Source organism: Tauraco erythrolophus, chromosome 2 (assembly GCF_009769465.1).
Source record: "Tauraco erythrolophus isolate bTauEry1 chromosome 2, bTauEry1.pri, whole genome shotgun sequence".
NCBI lineage: Eukaryota > Metazoa > Chordata > Aves > Musophagiformes > Musophagidae > Tauraco > Tauraco erythrolophus.
The window spans coordinates 24,595,212-24,610,203 of record NC_141466.1 but is presented as its reverse complement, the minus strand read 5'-3'; positions in this window follow the sequence as shown (position 1 = coordinate 24,610,203).

Below are 14,992 nucleotides of genomic sequence, written 5' to 3'. Positions count from 1 at the left end.
AGAGAGAGCTGCTGTAAGATTATACTGGCTCGATTCTTCATTTTGTCTGCAATTTTGTACAGAAAATAATGTCAAGCACTGAGGTGTGGGTTGTTAGAGCCCTGAGGTTAGTAACTGCTAATTATTGCTGTCTCTGCCTGTCTTCCCCGGGCTCCCCTCACCATGCCCAGGGCCTCATTTCAGCCCCTCAGGGGCCATCAGTTCCTGCCCCAGCGATGCCACATCAGGGCTGGTCTTCTGCTCCCCACAGCCCTGCCCTGATATCCCCAAGAAGGTGCTCAATGCCAGGGGCTGTGGTGGCCCCTGGTGCCCCCCCAGATGCCCTACTCCTGGCTGGGGTGGGGGGACGAGCTCTGGCTCCTGGGTCCTGCCATGAGGGACCTGGGGAAACTTCAGCTCCTGCTGCATCTGACACAGGACATTCAGGATGAGTCTTGTCTTAAGGGAGAGCAGACAGCATTCCAGAATAGGAGAGAAAATGCTGCTGCCTCTTGTTGGAATAGGCTGCCTCAAATGCATTACGAATGTGGAAGATGGATAGAAAAGTGCAGTAAACTGTTAGTGATGTTAACATAGCACAGAAATTGCATTCGTACTCTACAGACTTATTTATTTAAAAAAATAGAGAGTAAGAAGCAAAACATTCTGTGAATTGAAGATACACTGTTTTTCCTCTCTTGTTTTGATCTATCTTCATCATTGCTTGGTGCAGAGGACCATTGTGGGTTTAGGCCGATCCGGCAACTAAACTCCACACAGCCGGTCTCTCACTCCAGTAAAGTGAGAAAGGAGAAAAATATAATAAAAGGACTGAGGGTCGAGACAAGAACAGAGGGAGCACCCACCAACCATGGTCCCGGGCAAAACAGACTCAGCTTTCCTAAAAGCAAAACTATTTATTAACAGTTACTTAAAAGAATGAAGACAAGCAAAACCAGTTACTTAAAAGGATAAAAAGAAAATAAGGCCAGATCTTAAAAACAAAACCTCTCCACCCCCCTTTCCTTTTCTTCCCGGCTCTACCTCCTCCCCCCAGCAGCTGTAAATAGGCTGTAAATGCGTCTCTACCTGTGCCCATGCTTCACAACTGTCCTCAGGCTCAGTCATCTCTTCTTCTATGCAGGTTCTCCACGGACTGCAAGTGGGTCTCTGCTCCCCCGGGACCACCTAGCTGCAGGGGGGCCGCTTGCCGTCTCGCCACCGGTTGCAGGGGGAAACTCAGCTCCAGCACAACTCCTCTCACTCCATCTTCACTGAACCGGTGTCTGTGTGGCCATTTCTCTCAGATCTCAGTTCTCTCTGGGTGAACTCGGCCTGGTGGGCACCCCAGGAACAGGGCTCTCCCCAAGTTCCCCAAGTGGCTCTGCTGCTGCCATCCTCAGCAGGTGGCACTGGCCCGGCGCAGGCAGCCACCCAGCTGGGCGCCGGAGAGCTGGGGCAGCGCCCTCCCCTCTCCTCGCTCCTGGGCAAAAGCACCTTTTCCGGTTCCTTTGTCCCAATGTAAATAGGGCAATTCGCAGAGGCACCAATTGGCTCAAGCCCCGAGGGGCACGGGAGTTAGATCTGGTGGCCAGCTCCTGCCACCAGAACTACCCCCCCCACACATCAAACTGTGACAGTGACTGTAACAGAAATTATTCAATCATTCCTTTATTTTTTTTACATTTTAGCTTTAAACTAATGATTTTATCAGTGGCCATTTGACCAATATGATAGGTGGAAAACGTAGATATTCTACATCAAGCATTGTTAGCTTGTCTTGTATAGCTTTTACGAAGACACTGCTACTTGTATTGGCATGGTACTTTCTGATGTGAATGGATAAGATCACCAAGTGGGTGGCAGTACTATGTAAACCTGCTATGCAAGTTGCTGCTATGCAGCACTGGTACGTTTATGCTAGGTTTCTCTAACAATGTCAACACAGTATGTGAATGCATATAAAACACAAGCATTTTTACTTCTACAGAAATTTTGGTGAGTGAGAAAAAGTGATATCTGAATGCATAATATTATAGCTTGTCTGATGAGGAGTTTGGTCTCTTGAGATGGATTTTTCTCATGAGATTTAATGTTTGAAGCTTTTTATATGGCAAAAATACATGACTGCATGTATAAAATATGGATTTGGGTGGGAAGATGCGGAAAAAATAGTGAAAACAAGAAATAAATTGAACTGAACTTTTTCAGAGCTAATTGTCTCTGTGTTTGCTTGGGATGTTATACCACACAGTATCTTACATACTGCAGATTAGTCCATTGCTTGGACAACTTGCTTTGACTTCCAGTCACTGTTTAGGGTTTTGGTTTGCTTGTTATTGCTTGTGCCAGAACTACGGAACTGTAGCAGCTCTGCCAGTGCCATCTAGCCAGCTGAGTCACTTGTGCCCGTGAGTAGAAAGTCTGATTCTTTAGGAGTAATCACTCAGTGATAAGAATATTTTTAAGGACAATTCCTATTGAATGTAAGTATCCTAAATCTTTTAGAATTGAACATTTTTAAGTTAAATTATAACGAAAATGTGGTTTTAAAACAAAAATTGTTGTTGGAATATGTGTTACTGTGACAAACACTAGCAATCACTTAAACATTTCATCAAAATACTTTCTTTGATTGTTTTAGTTATCCTTTGTCAGAAAACAGGTCAAAATTAAGATCAATATTTTCTCTGTTGCAGGAAGACACTGTTTAAATTTAAAATTGGACATATTCGATTTTATTATGTCATAGTCTGTCCTAACCAAAACAAAACAAAAAAATAAGATTATTTAAAGTGTTAGATGAAAATTTTTTTCTTTTTACAAGTGTCACAGTCTATCAGAATTGTAGCACTGCAATTAAATTCTTATTACACTTGCATGTTTTTAGTCTTATACTGGTTTATTTTATGCATAGCTTTGAATAGGTATTTATACCTTTATAATAATTCCTCTATTGGAGTTGAAACCTGTCCTTCATTGTCATTAATGAATGATCCTTAGATAATTTGCGCATAATTGACAGAGTCAAATTTCTACTAATCAGGTTCAATTTCACACAGTGCTCAGTATGCACTCTGTCAGAATTACGGGTAAGCATTGCATTGAGTCTGTAAGTAAAATTGTAAGAATGATCACTCAGTGAGGTTCACATATACTGATGAGACTGTAAAACAGATTAAATTATTAAATATATGTAGCAGGACAGAAAACAAAACTCCCTTGGAGAATCTTCAGTTATTTATACGTCAGATGGCATAAAAGGAGGTAACACTTTCTAATAGCTAGAACAGACTTTGAAGGTTGAACTTCCTGAGTGGGGAGGGGAAATTAATTTTGTTCTACAGTTGCTGTGTAAAGCAGTTGTGATGAGAATGAGTCACCTCAGTCATACTAGGGCTCAACGTGAGGAGTTAAAGGACAAAAGTTATGCTCAAAATTACTCAGCAGAGAGAGTCAGGGTGCTTCTGGTGAAAAAAGGAGGGCCTCTGCTACTCTTCATTTCATCTTTTGCCCCTTTTTTTTTTTAATGTGGTTACCAACAAGATGTCTGCTATTGCTCTAACCTCTTTCTTCTGCTTCAAGCTCCCTTGCCCTCATTGTTGACTGAACAATGGCTCTGCACAATTTCATTCACCAGGAGTTGCTCATGCTTTGCCAGACCTTGCTGATGAGTAGAAGTATGTGAAGGATAACTAGAAGTGTTAACCAGAAAGTAAATGGATGGCAGAACTGGAGCTGAAGGTAAATTCAATTATTCATTTTTAATTTGGGTAGTATTTGGTTTACCCATTTCAGTTCAATGGTGAATAAAGAATTCAACAGAGGAAACTTTGGAGCAAATGGATTTAAGGCCATAAAATTAATATTTAAACATGAAGCTATGAGGACAAATCACTAGACATGCACTATAAATATGCCTCCCTCTCATTTTCTTCAAGCATGTCATGAAATGTTTTATCACCAGGGACTGGTTAGAAAATGGACTGGAAGGGGAGTGGTGCTTTTCCACTGAAAACCAATATATTTAAAAATTTAGTATTATGTAAGCAAATTAATAAACTTCTGTCAGAATTGCAACTTCAGAAAGAATGCATGGAGAAACCTTTTACCTTTTACTACTGCATCTAACTGTCTCAGATCCATAGACATCTATTTTTGTGAGGTAAGAGAGACACCTGAAAAAGCCTCATGATTCACATATTTCAGTTAAATGCTTGAAGATGAGCAGAATGAAGTTGGGGGTGAAGGAGGGGAAGACTATGCATATAAGATGACACCAATGACCATGTTATACATTGCCCCATCTGAGCTAGTTTGACCATCAGGCTATAAAATATTTGAAGCCATTAGTGTTATATCCATGCTATGACTAAATTAAGATGGGCGAAGAACAAGGGGAAATGCTTTATAATTTATTTTTTTTTTTTTAGGAAATATGTTGCCAGACTGTGGTATAAAAACCATTAACAGTGTGAACTAACACTGCATAAACTACTACTTGTGAGAGTACATGAACTTCTCCAAAGTATGAGATGAAGTTCTTCACAGAGTCAATTACCAATCCAAGTAACTGTGTGCAGTTTGGGTGGGCTCCTTTGTACAGGCAGTGGCAGCTGATCTGTTGGTAACTGCTGGGGCCAGAAAGAAAGAGGGCACTTGCTAAGGTTGCAAGGGATGGAGATCAACGTTTTACTCTGGGAGTTTGGTGAGAGAAAGGTGAACACGTAAAATTGGGGTACTATTTTGGCAAATAAGAGGGAATGAAAGGATGGCAAGTCTGATGCTTGAGCCTGACAAGAGACCACGCTGCAAGCCAATGGTGGCAACTACTTGTCACTGAAGGGAGAAAGTGTGTTCTATCAAAGAGCATTTGTGGCTTGTCTGAGCATCATGAAGAGCATACTTCCATTTTCACCTTTTAACAAAACATTAGTCATTTATGTTTGAAAAACATATTTTTTAATTATTTTGCTTTGCTTGACTTTTTTCACCTTCAGAAATATAATAGTCAAAGTTGCTCGGAAACAGCATGAAGAAAGTTGTCAAATACTGTTTTAAGTAATTCACCTTTTATCTTTCAAATGCAAAATTTAGCTTGCAGGATCCTGAGTTTTTTTGTGATTCACTTACCATCTATGACAGTTGTCTCAAAGATAACGTTTATGAGATTGTTACATTGGCATCCTTCTTGTAATAAACATTTGTAGAGCAATTGAAATTTGATAAATGAGTGGTGCTTCAAAATATTAAAACTGTTTACTGTGGGATGATGTTACACAAGCATCCTTTCAGCCTTAGCAGGATAAAGTAAAAGCAAATTTCTTATCAAAGAGATGCAGTAGTTTTTTTCAATTCCACCTTCTCTTCAGAAAAGAATAGACAAAATGGAGTGTTTCAGGAGCAGCTCCCTTTTTTCCATCCATTTACAAATTGTGGGTTTTCAATGACACTGGCATGTAGTGATAGGACAAGGGGCAATGACTTTAAACTGAAAGAGGGCAGATTTCAAGTAGATACGAGGCAGAAATTTTTCACTCTGAGGGTGGTGAGGCACTGGAACAGGTTGCCCAGAGAAGTTGTAGATGCCCCATCCCTGGAAGTGTTCAAGGCCAGGTTGGATGAGGCTTTGGGCAACCTGGTGTAGTGGAGGGTTTCCCTGCCCATGGCAGGGGGGTTGGAACTAGATGATCTTTGAGGTCCCTTCCAATCCTAACCATTCTATGATTCTGTGATTCTATTTGCCATAGAACTGTAAAGACCTATTTCCAGAACCCAAATGGAAGTGTAGTTGGTTGTCCAAACACTAAGACCCATGCTGCACAATTTTTATCTTAATCTCTGGGTACTTAATCAGTTAGCTACATGTACTTCTGCATGTAAAACATCAGATATACTTTTGGGCAGAAACATTTATACTAAGCATATTATTCAACTGAAATTGATTTTTGACAGAAATACGAATAGTTTAGCAATTTCTGTGAAGCTTGTTAATTCTGTAGATGTTCTTAAGAAATGTGTCTACCTTGGGAAAAATGATAGAAAATGAGCATCTTTTTGTTCTCTTTCCTTGGAACAAATGGTAGAAAGTGAGAATTTTTTAGTAAGGAAACACAGTAAGTGGAACTTATGACAAATGGTTTGTATGTTGCAACCTGAACTGTATTTTCTGTGATGCACACAGCCCTAGGCTGCTGCAATACACTTCCTCCCTTGGTGGAAAATATCTTAATGAGAACAAGATAAATTGTTCAAAGTTGGGGTGATGAGAGGAGAATAAACTGAGGAGTGCTGAAATTCTGGAGCAATGTTTCCAAATTGAAATATTTCTGACTGTAATTTCAATTCAGCCAGAAAAAAAAAAAAGGAACTTTGCTTAGAATCTGTATAGTTGATCAATGCCGCTATGAATGTGTTCTGCAACTATGTCAATATAGTCCAGTCTGTCACATAAATAAATAAGAAAAAATAAATAAACTATGAAGCAGAAGACTGAACTGTACTTTGTAAGTATTTCTCTAGGGAACAGGTAGTGTGACATGTAATACATATGGTAGCTTATTAGGGAAAATCTTTTCCTCGGATCTAGCAGGTGGAAAGCTGATTAGCTAGGTGTTTGTTTGCAGTGGTAGACAATATCAGAAAGAGTTAAACCTCAAATCAAGTCCTGGTGGACCTGATAAAAAAGAACAAAAGGATTAATTCTTTTATTGTGCCTAATGCACTTTTGAGAATTGCTGTAAAACTTAATTCATTGTTCATGAAGCTCTTTGACATCATCACATGAAAAAAGTCTGAGAAATATTAGTGGTTGGTTTTGGCTCATAAAAAATACATTATAGTCTACTACTACATATTCTTTTTCAGTGAAATGAAGTAATAGTAAACTTAATTTTTATTATGTTCCTGTTATATAGTAATTATTTTTTATAATTATCTGTGATGTTCAGTACCTCAGCAAGAGTTGCTTTATAATTAATTAACATTGCTATTGCCACAGATTATAAAATACCAGTATAGGAGTCATATGCTGAAGGAGAATATGTGCTAAAAATTGAGTGAAACACTCATCATTATACAAGAATGATCATCACAGAGGAAAAGCTATTGATACACTGTCTCAAGCATATTTACATATCAAGTCATAACTGTTCATTGACTTTACAACTTAGGAAGCTAAAGTATCAAAGAGTGTCTCTTCAGATTGGAATAAAGACTCTTTTAAACTGATCTACTCTAAAACACTTTAGCACAAGCTTAGTTATTAAGTCAGCAGAAGTACTGATATTCAGAAATGTAAACATAATCATGTGCGAATTTCTTTGGAACTAATGGTAGAATACAACAGCACTCACTGGGAATAAGAATGCCAGGGAATTAGGCCTAGAAATTGTAATGTGAAAGTCTAATACTCCTCTGGATACTAGCATTTTTTGGACTTGACGGTAAACAACTTGAAGATACTTAACAATCATGGTTTTGTCAGGCAGGATTTTTCTTTTAAGTGCTTCAGTGAATTAGTTTTTCAATTTCCTGGGTGCAGACGTCCATATATGTAGAAATGCAACGTTTGTAGCTCTTGCAGTTCTTCCAAACTTCTCTGCAAAACCAGTTTCCTACTGCTGTGTCTTTACTCTGTTAACATTTTGTGTCTCTCTCCTGTCCCTTTCACTCCTCTCATATCTGATCTAAGTGAAGATCTAGAATTCCTCTGTAATGAAATGAAAATTATGAGCACTCTCAGAGCTCAATTCATTTCATCTGCCCAAAACTTTTGGTTTAAAGTGGGATGGTACTGGTGACTAGTTTGGACACACAAAGTTGGGGAAGATCTGTCCCAGACCTTTGTGAAATATTTTCACATTTGAAAGGTTTTTATTACTGCACAATATTAAGAACAGCTACTACATTATTTTATGAGTAAAATAGACAGATCTTTCTTTTTCACTAAATAATCAAAATAAACAAAGCTTAAATATACCATTTAATAACAACATACAATTTTCAGTAGTTTTCTGAAAAGACTAAAACTGTTGATGTACAAAATGACTGATTTCATAATGTAATGTGAAAATATAACCGTATCAAGTATCTAATATAGGTTTTACTGTAATTATTATTAATTATAATTAACTTTTATCATGTAAGTGTAGATAATGGTTGTCTTCTTTTTCTATGATAACCTGTATATTGAAACAATCAATATCATTATGTTTGTCGTCATCACAGCCCATATTTTTGTTTATAATGAATCATGGGAGAGAACAAATTAAAATTCATTAATAATTTAATCTAGAATTGGATTGAGCATGTGAGTTCACCGATATCTTTGTACTTAAATCATATAATGAATTTGGCCCTTGTTATCTTGCCCATTACATTAAATCTACAAGAGTTTCACTTAATCATGTTCATCAGTCCTCCACCTGTCATATAGTTTCTCTTTACCTTCTTTTCATTAAGTCATCAGTCAAAATTACTCAAACCTTTTGCACTGATAATGCTTCCATTTCTCTAAAGAACATGGGAAAGTGTCTGAAAACTACTTAAAATTTGCAACATATACAAATGAGGCAAGGAGAAGAGAACATGCAAAGTCTCGCGGCTAGGAATAAATAACAATACATATGTTATTCTTATACTGAAAGGTAGCATTGTTTTGTTCGGGGACATAACTGGGAATCAAAATCAGCAAGTAACTAGTTTTGAGTTAATGTTTGAAAACTGGATCTCAAATGAACATTAGCTAAGGTTTAATCATACCACCTTTGGCATTAATAGACCAGAGCTCATTGTTCCTAATAGGCACTTTTTTTGTGTGTGTGTGTGTTTTACTCCTCTTTTTGAAATTCTTTTTGTTTGCCTGAGAGTGGTAGAATCCACAAAAGATCTAATGCTCTCAAGCCATGAAATCTTCAGGGATCTCAAGGATTATCCTGTGCTTACCTACTTTGGAACAACTTTGACAATGGAGTTACCCAAGAAAGCACCCCAGAAGGGTGTGACACTTCCTTTGAGTTTGTACTTATAGTCTGAGTACCATGCACACTTCATAGCCATGAGGATTCCCCAATGTTCAGAGAAGGTTGTTTTCAAGCTTCTGCATGGCTACGCTTGCGTTCACTGAGTGAAAAAACAAACCAAGCGGCAATAGGTGACAAGGAAACTATGATTACTGTTTTCTTTTTTTTTTCTTTTTTTTTGTTTAATCTCCTGCACTGGGTTTTAGTACTAAAGTTAGATGTCAGTAATAGATAAAACCTCATATTATTTACTTGCAGCAGTGTGATGCCATACATTACCTTCATGGGAATAGAGGATAAGTCTTCTTTGGTAAGATTGTAACTTCCAAACTCTAGTAAACTCTTATTCCAGACCTTCATGCCAACCATCTGTTAAAGCATCTCTGCAGAACTAGCCATCTGTTAAGTACTAAATCTTCTCTAGTGCTGTGCTTGTGTATATTTTTTTTCAAGGATATTTAAGTTTTCTGTTTCGGCTGGTATTGTACCAACAAATATCAGTAAGTGCAGTGTTCTTACCATGAAAACTCTTACAGTATGCATACTGCAGATGGGTAACTTTTAATACATCAGCCACCATCCATATACAAAGGTCCCATCAGAACATTAGTGCTTTATCCATTATCTAATTCAAAACATAAACTCTATTTCAATTATCTTGTAACTACATGACTCAAGATTAATAAATATAGAATAGCCTTTTCCTGCATTCTGCTCACATTAACAGTTTTAGAACTAATTTAATAACACTTAGTTCTCTTGCAGTTGTTGTGCACAGAAAATTTGGAAACTGTAAAATAAAATTGACTTATACATCAAACTTGAAAAAAAACATCCTGTGCATTAAAAAAAGACTACTATATAATCTCGTTTGTGCCGTTGGCAAATGTACTGTATTGTCTGTATTGAACTTATTAAGAGTTTTGAAGTTGGTGGTGCTATAATGAAACTCGTTTATTGATGTGCTAGCTGGAAGACTGCAGAATTATTTGTTGTAGATTTATAAGTAATATATTTTTATGGTAACTTCAAATATAATTATAATTTGTAATTACCAAGAAAAATAATCATAATTATTGTGCTGTATAAAATTACCAAAAAAATTATCAGTTTAGTCAGATTAGTATTTCATTTCTTTGTAGTATAATAACACTATACTGTAAAATAGATTATTTTTTAAAACTACAAATAGTCAGTGAAGCACAGTAAATGTAAGAAGCAAGGCTAATTTCAGTCCAGTGAGCTTTTGGCATGATAAAAAAAATTCTTCGGAAAGTGAAAATTTTCAACAACTTTGTTTTGGAAACAATAATGAGCATTTCACAGCTTTTGTTTCATTGAAAGAACAAATTAATGTCATAACTGTTAGAATGTTCTCATACAAGATAAAGCAAGCATAATCTAAAAAAAGAATTCTAGTGATCAGATCTCAGAGAAACAAACAGTTCGAGGCTTACATGTCTTCTAAGAGGTCTTGATACATAAAAGTGTTTTAAGTATCTGCTTAATGCTAAGCATGTACTTAAAGGCTTTGCTTTTCTGTACTGAATTACATAATTCATACTATTTGCATCTTAAAATGGCTTTTGAATAATTCCAATGTTTATATGCGCTTATTTAAGGTACTGGTATAAATATGGTATTTACCATAATAGCCAACTTATCAACAGGTTCCTTTAAATATCAAGAGGCAAAATTCGATGGTGGGCTTGGGGGGATCCCTGTTGCCTAGACTGTGAACCAAAGCCAGACCAGATGTCCTAATTTAGACATGTAAACTGGATGCTCAGAATTCAGTGCTGTGCTGTGACTCAACAATTCTTTGTCACCAGGATATGTGTATTAAACTCCTGTTGCTGAATTCTTTCAGCAAATGTTAAACTGTCAGATATTTTCTGTTTGAGGACCAGGGCTGCCGCATACGTGCATGGCTCTCAAGCTGCTCATCAGTCATACCAGATGTCATCTTCCTCATCAAGTGTCCATTCCTAGAAAAGTCCTGTCTTTGCAGAGGGACAAAAATGAGTTCTCACTTTTAGAAGAAAGCAGATTTTATTTTATGAAATTTAAGGTGACAGCGTTTTTACCCCACACCTGTCCCCCGGCTGTTCTGCTGCATTACCCTGTCACAAGCTTTTAACATTTTTCAATTGTTCTGATATGTGTTTGCACAGTTACTGCAAATGTAGTACATGGGTCTCTCATTTATGACTGTCCAGAAACTTCAGCTAATGGATATATCACTTCTCATTTAGCAACAATTCTTTCATTTGTATTTGCCACTCTGCTTTGAAGTATCACTCTGTAGGAACTCTATATATTTCTGGTTCTGACTGAACTAGCATCTTATTCTCTACTTTCAAAAGTAACACAAGTTTTGCCATTTATTGCAAACCTCTAGCAGTTCACAAGTACAATTCTAAGATGGTCGAGGTAACCTGAGACACAATAATTGAAACATTTAAATAGTAAGATTATAGGCAAGATGTTCTCAGGAATATTTAACTTGAATTTGATTGCTGTGTTTAATAAAAGAAACATAAATTTCCTTTAGGGAGAATTCAGGTCACATTAAGTTCTTACTCTTCAGTCTGGGTAACCGGAAGATGAATGCACTGAGGTTCGCTATTGCATCCGTGGACAATTCAGCTCTGGGGTTGCCCACACAAGAAGGACGTGAAGCTGTTGGGGTGAGTCCAGAGGAAGGCCAGGAAGATGATTCGAAGGCTGGAACACCTCTCCTATGAAGACAGGCTGAGAGAGTTGGGACTGTTCAGCCTGGAGAAGAGAAGGCTCCGGGGTGATCTCATAGCAGCCTTCCAGTACTTAAAGGGGGCCTACAGGAAAGCTGGAGAGGAACTTTTTACAAGGGCGTGTAGTGATAGGACAAGGGGCAATGGCTTTAAACTGAAAGAGGGGAGATTTAGATTAGATCTAAGGAAGAAATTTTTCACTCAGAGGGTGGTGAGGCAGTGGAACAGGTTGCCCAGAGAAATTGCAGATGCCCCATCCCTGGATGTGTTCAAGGCCAAGCTGGATGAGGCTTTGAGCAACCTGATGTAGGGGTGGGTTTCCCTGCCCATGGCAGGGGGCTTGGAACTAGATGATCTTTGAGGTCCCTTCCAACCCTAACCATTCTGTGATTCTATAATTATTTTAGAATTTAACATATTTTTTAATTATTTTCTTTTTAGAGGTAGTCTGGTGTGCCCACTGTAGGTATTCTACTCTCCTTTAGATTTGTAGGATCTTTTATTAGATAAAATGTTAGGCCATAGTATTTATTTCTCTAAGTCATTCTTAATGTTAGAAGGAGAAGTAACAGACTAATAGAAGATACTATATTTACCTACACATCTTATTGCTCATACTATCAAAAGTATGACAACACTGTTATTAATTCTGCTTTCGATCATATGTGAATATTGTGAATATTCTGGTTCTTGTAGAGGACGAAAGGTCGGATGGTTAATGAAATGCAACAATATAAAATGTTATATTCTATTCCTATAGCTTTAATAGTGATCAATATTTTTGCTATTTTTAGCAAAATTGTTTGGCCTCTGTTCTGATGTACAGCATAAGAAAATTTGTCCCCAATAAGAGTAATTGTGAATATGAAGTGGTGTAACTTTCTTAAATGCAGAAAGGCCTAGCAATCTCAGAAATGGCAATGAATAGAGGTGAAGAAAGGCTAAGATAAGATAAGGACAGGGCATACTTACCTATGCAGTAAAACACTTAAACTTCTTCAAGTGTCTTTCCCTAGTTACTTGTGTTTTTCTAGCTAAAGTCCTTCTAGCCTTTTCCCTCAGCATGGAAATTACTTTGGTTTGCAAACACATCACTGATTTTTCACTTAACCTATTGTTTCTTCTGTCTCCAATATTGGCTTTTAAGCTGAACCATTCCATTCTTGATGAGAAATATGTATAATTCGCACAAATATCTTGCAGAGAAATTGAATTATATATTTTTTTCAGAGACTTATGCTATGAACATGCATGCTAAAATGACTGTTAAACACCTGTTGTGCAAGGTTATGTATGGGTGGTGCCTCTGACCTTCTACATTAAACCCAAGCTGAGTATTTAATGAATTGTATTTTTGGAGTATCTTATAAAAATCATGTAGATGACTCATTTAGTTCCCCACAGTCCAGTGTTAGCTAACCATACCTTGTGGTGCTATGTACTAGATCTCTACAGCGAGCATGTGCATACTAAATCTGCTTGCTAAAAAGTAGAAGCCTGCTCTCTCAGTTGATCAGAAGACACTTTTTCTCTACTCATTGCCAAGGCAAGTGGACATAGTTTACATGCCATGTGCACGTACACAGTATGAGCCACAGGATGGGTAAGGCTGGCTATTTATGAAAGTGGTTTTTTGTTTGTTTATTTGTTTTTATGGTTAGAGTTGGAAGGGACCTCAAAGATCATCTAGTTCCAACCCCGTCCCCCTGCCATGGGCAGGGAAACCCTCCACTATACCAGGTTGCCCAAAGCCTCATCCAGCTTGGCCTTGAACACTTCCAGGGATGGGGCATCTGCAGTTTCTCTGGGCAACCTGTTCCACTGCCTCACCACCCTCTGAGTGAAAAATTTCTTCCTTATATCCAATCTAAATCTCCCCTCTTTCAGTTTAAATTCATTGCCTCTTGTCCTGTCACTACACGCCCTTGTAAAAAGTCCCTGTCCAGCTTTCCTGTAGGCCCCCTTTAAGTACTGGAAAGCGGCAATCAGATCACCCCGGAGCCTTCTCTTCTCCAGGCTGAACAGTCCCAACTCTCTCAGCCTGTCTTCATAGGAGAGGTGCTCCAGCCCTTGGATCATTTTCGTGGCCCTCCTCTGTACCCGCTCCAGCAGCTCCATGTCCTTCTTGTGTTGGGGACTCCAGAGCTGAACACAGTATTCCAGGTGGGGTCTCACGAGAGCTGAGTAGAGGGGCAGAATCACTTCCCTCGACCTGCTGGCTACACTTCTTTTGATGCAGCCCAGGATATGGTTGGCTTTCTGGGCTGCCAGTGCACATTGCCAGCTCATGTTGAGCTTCTCATCCGCCAGCACTCCCAAGTCCTTTTCCTCAGGGCTGCTCTCGATCCATTCTCCACCCAGCCTGTACTTGTGCTTGGGATTGACCCGACCCACGTGCAGGACCTTGCACTTGGCCTTGTTGAACTTCATGAGGTTCTCACAGGCCCACCTCTCCAGCCTGTCAAGGTCCCTCTGGATGACATCCCTTCCCTCCAGCGTGTCCACAACACCACACAACTTGGTGTTGTCATCTGCAAACTTGCTGAGGGTGCACTCGATCCCATTGTCCATGTCACCAACATCTTTCTTATCAAGATGGTGAGTGTAGAGACACAGCAATGCATAAGAGGGAGTTTCTTGGTTAAAAACTCCACAATCTTACTGAATCACTATTAAAAAAAGTTTTAGCGACTTTCTAAATTATAACCTTGATTAATTAACTCATTGCATGTTACTTAATGTCCAATAGAGAAGAGAATGAAGGGACAAGAATGACTTTCAATGTTACGAGATTAATTTGTCATATTTTCATGTTGGCCAAGCTCCTTGTATTTTAAGTGCTACCTCCAGTTAACACCAGTTGAAGAAAAAAAAAAAGCAAGCCTGAAATGTGCTAGATGTCAAAGCAGCTGAAAATCAAAGAACAAATTCACTGGGCTATTTACCTGCATTATACCTCTCTAGTCACAGAAAGGGCACATGTCTTTGTCAGTTAGCTTCAGGTTTGTAGTTGCTTGACTTCCAAGAAGTGCAGAGAATCTACACAAAGGTGATGAATCCATCACTATATCTGTAACCATCTGCATACTTCAATACGAGAGTTGGATACCACAATGATATTGATGCAGTAAAAAAAAAAAGGAGAGCTGCATGAGGATTGTGGGACATGGATTATGTGATACATTGTTTGATACTGGTAATGGAATGAGAGGAGTATAGCTTCTCCCCTTGCTACTA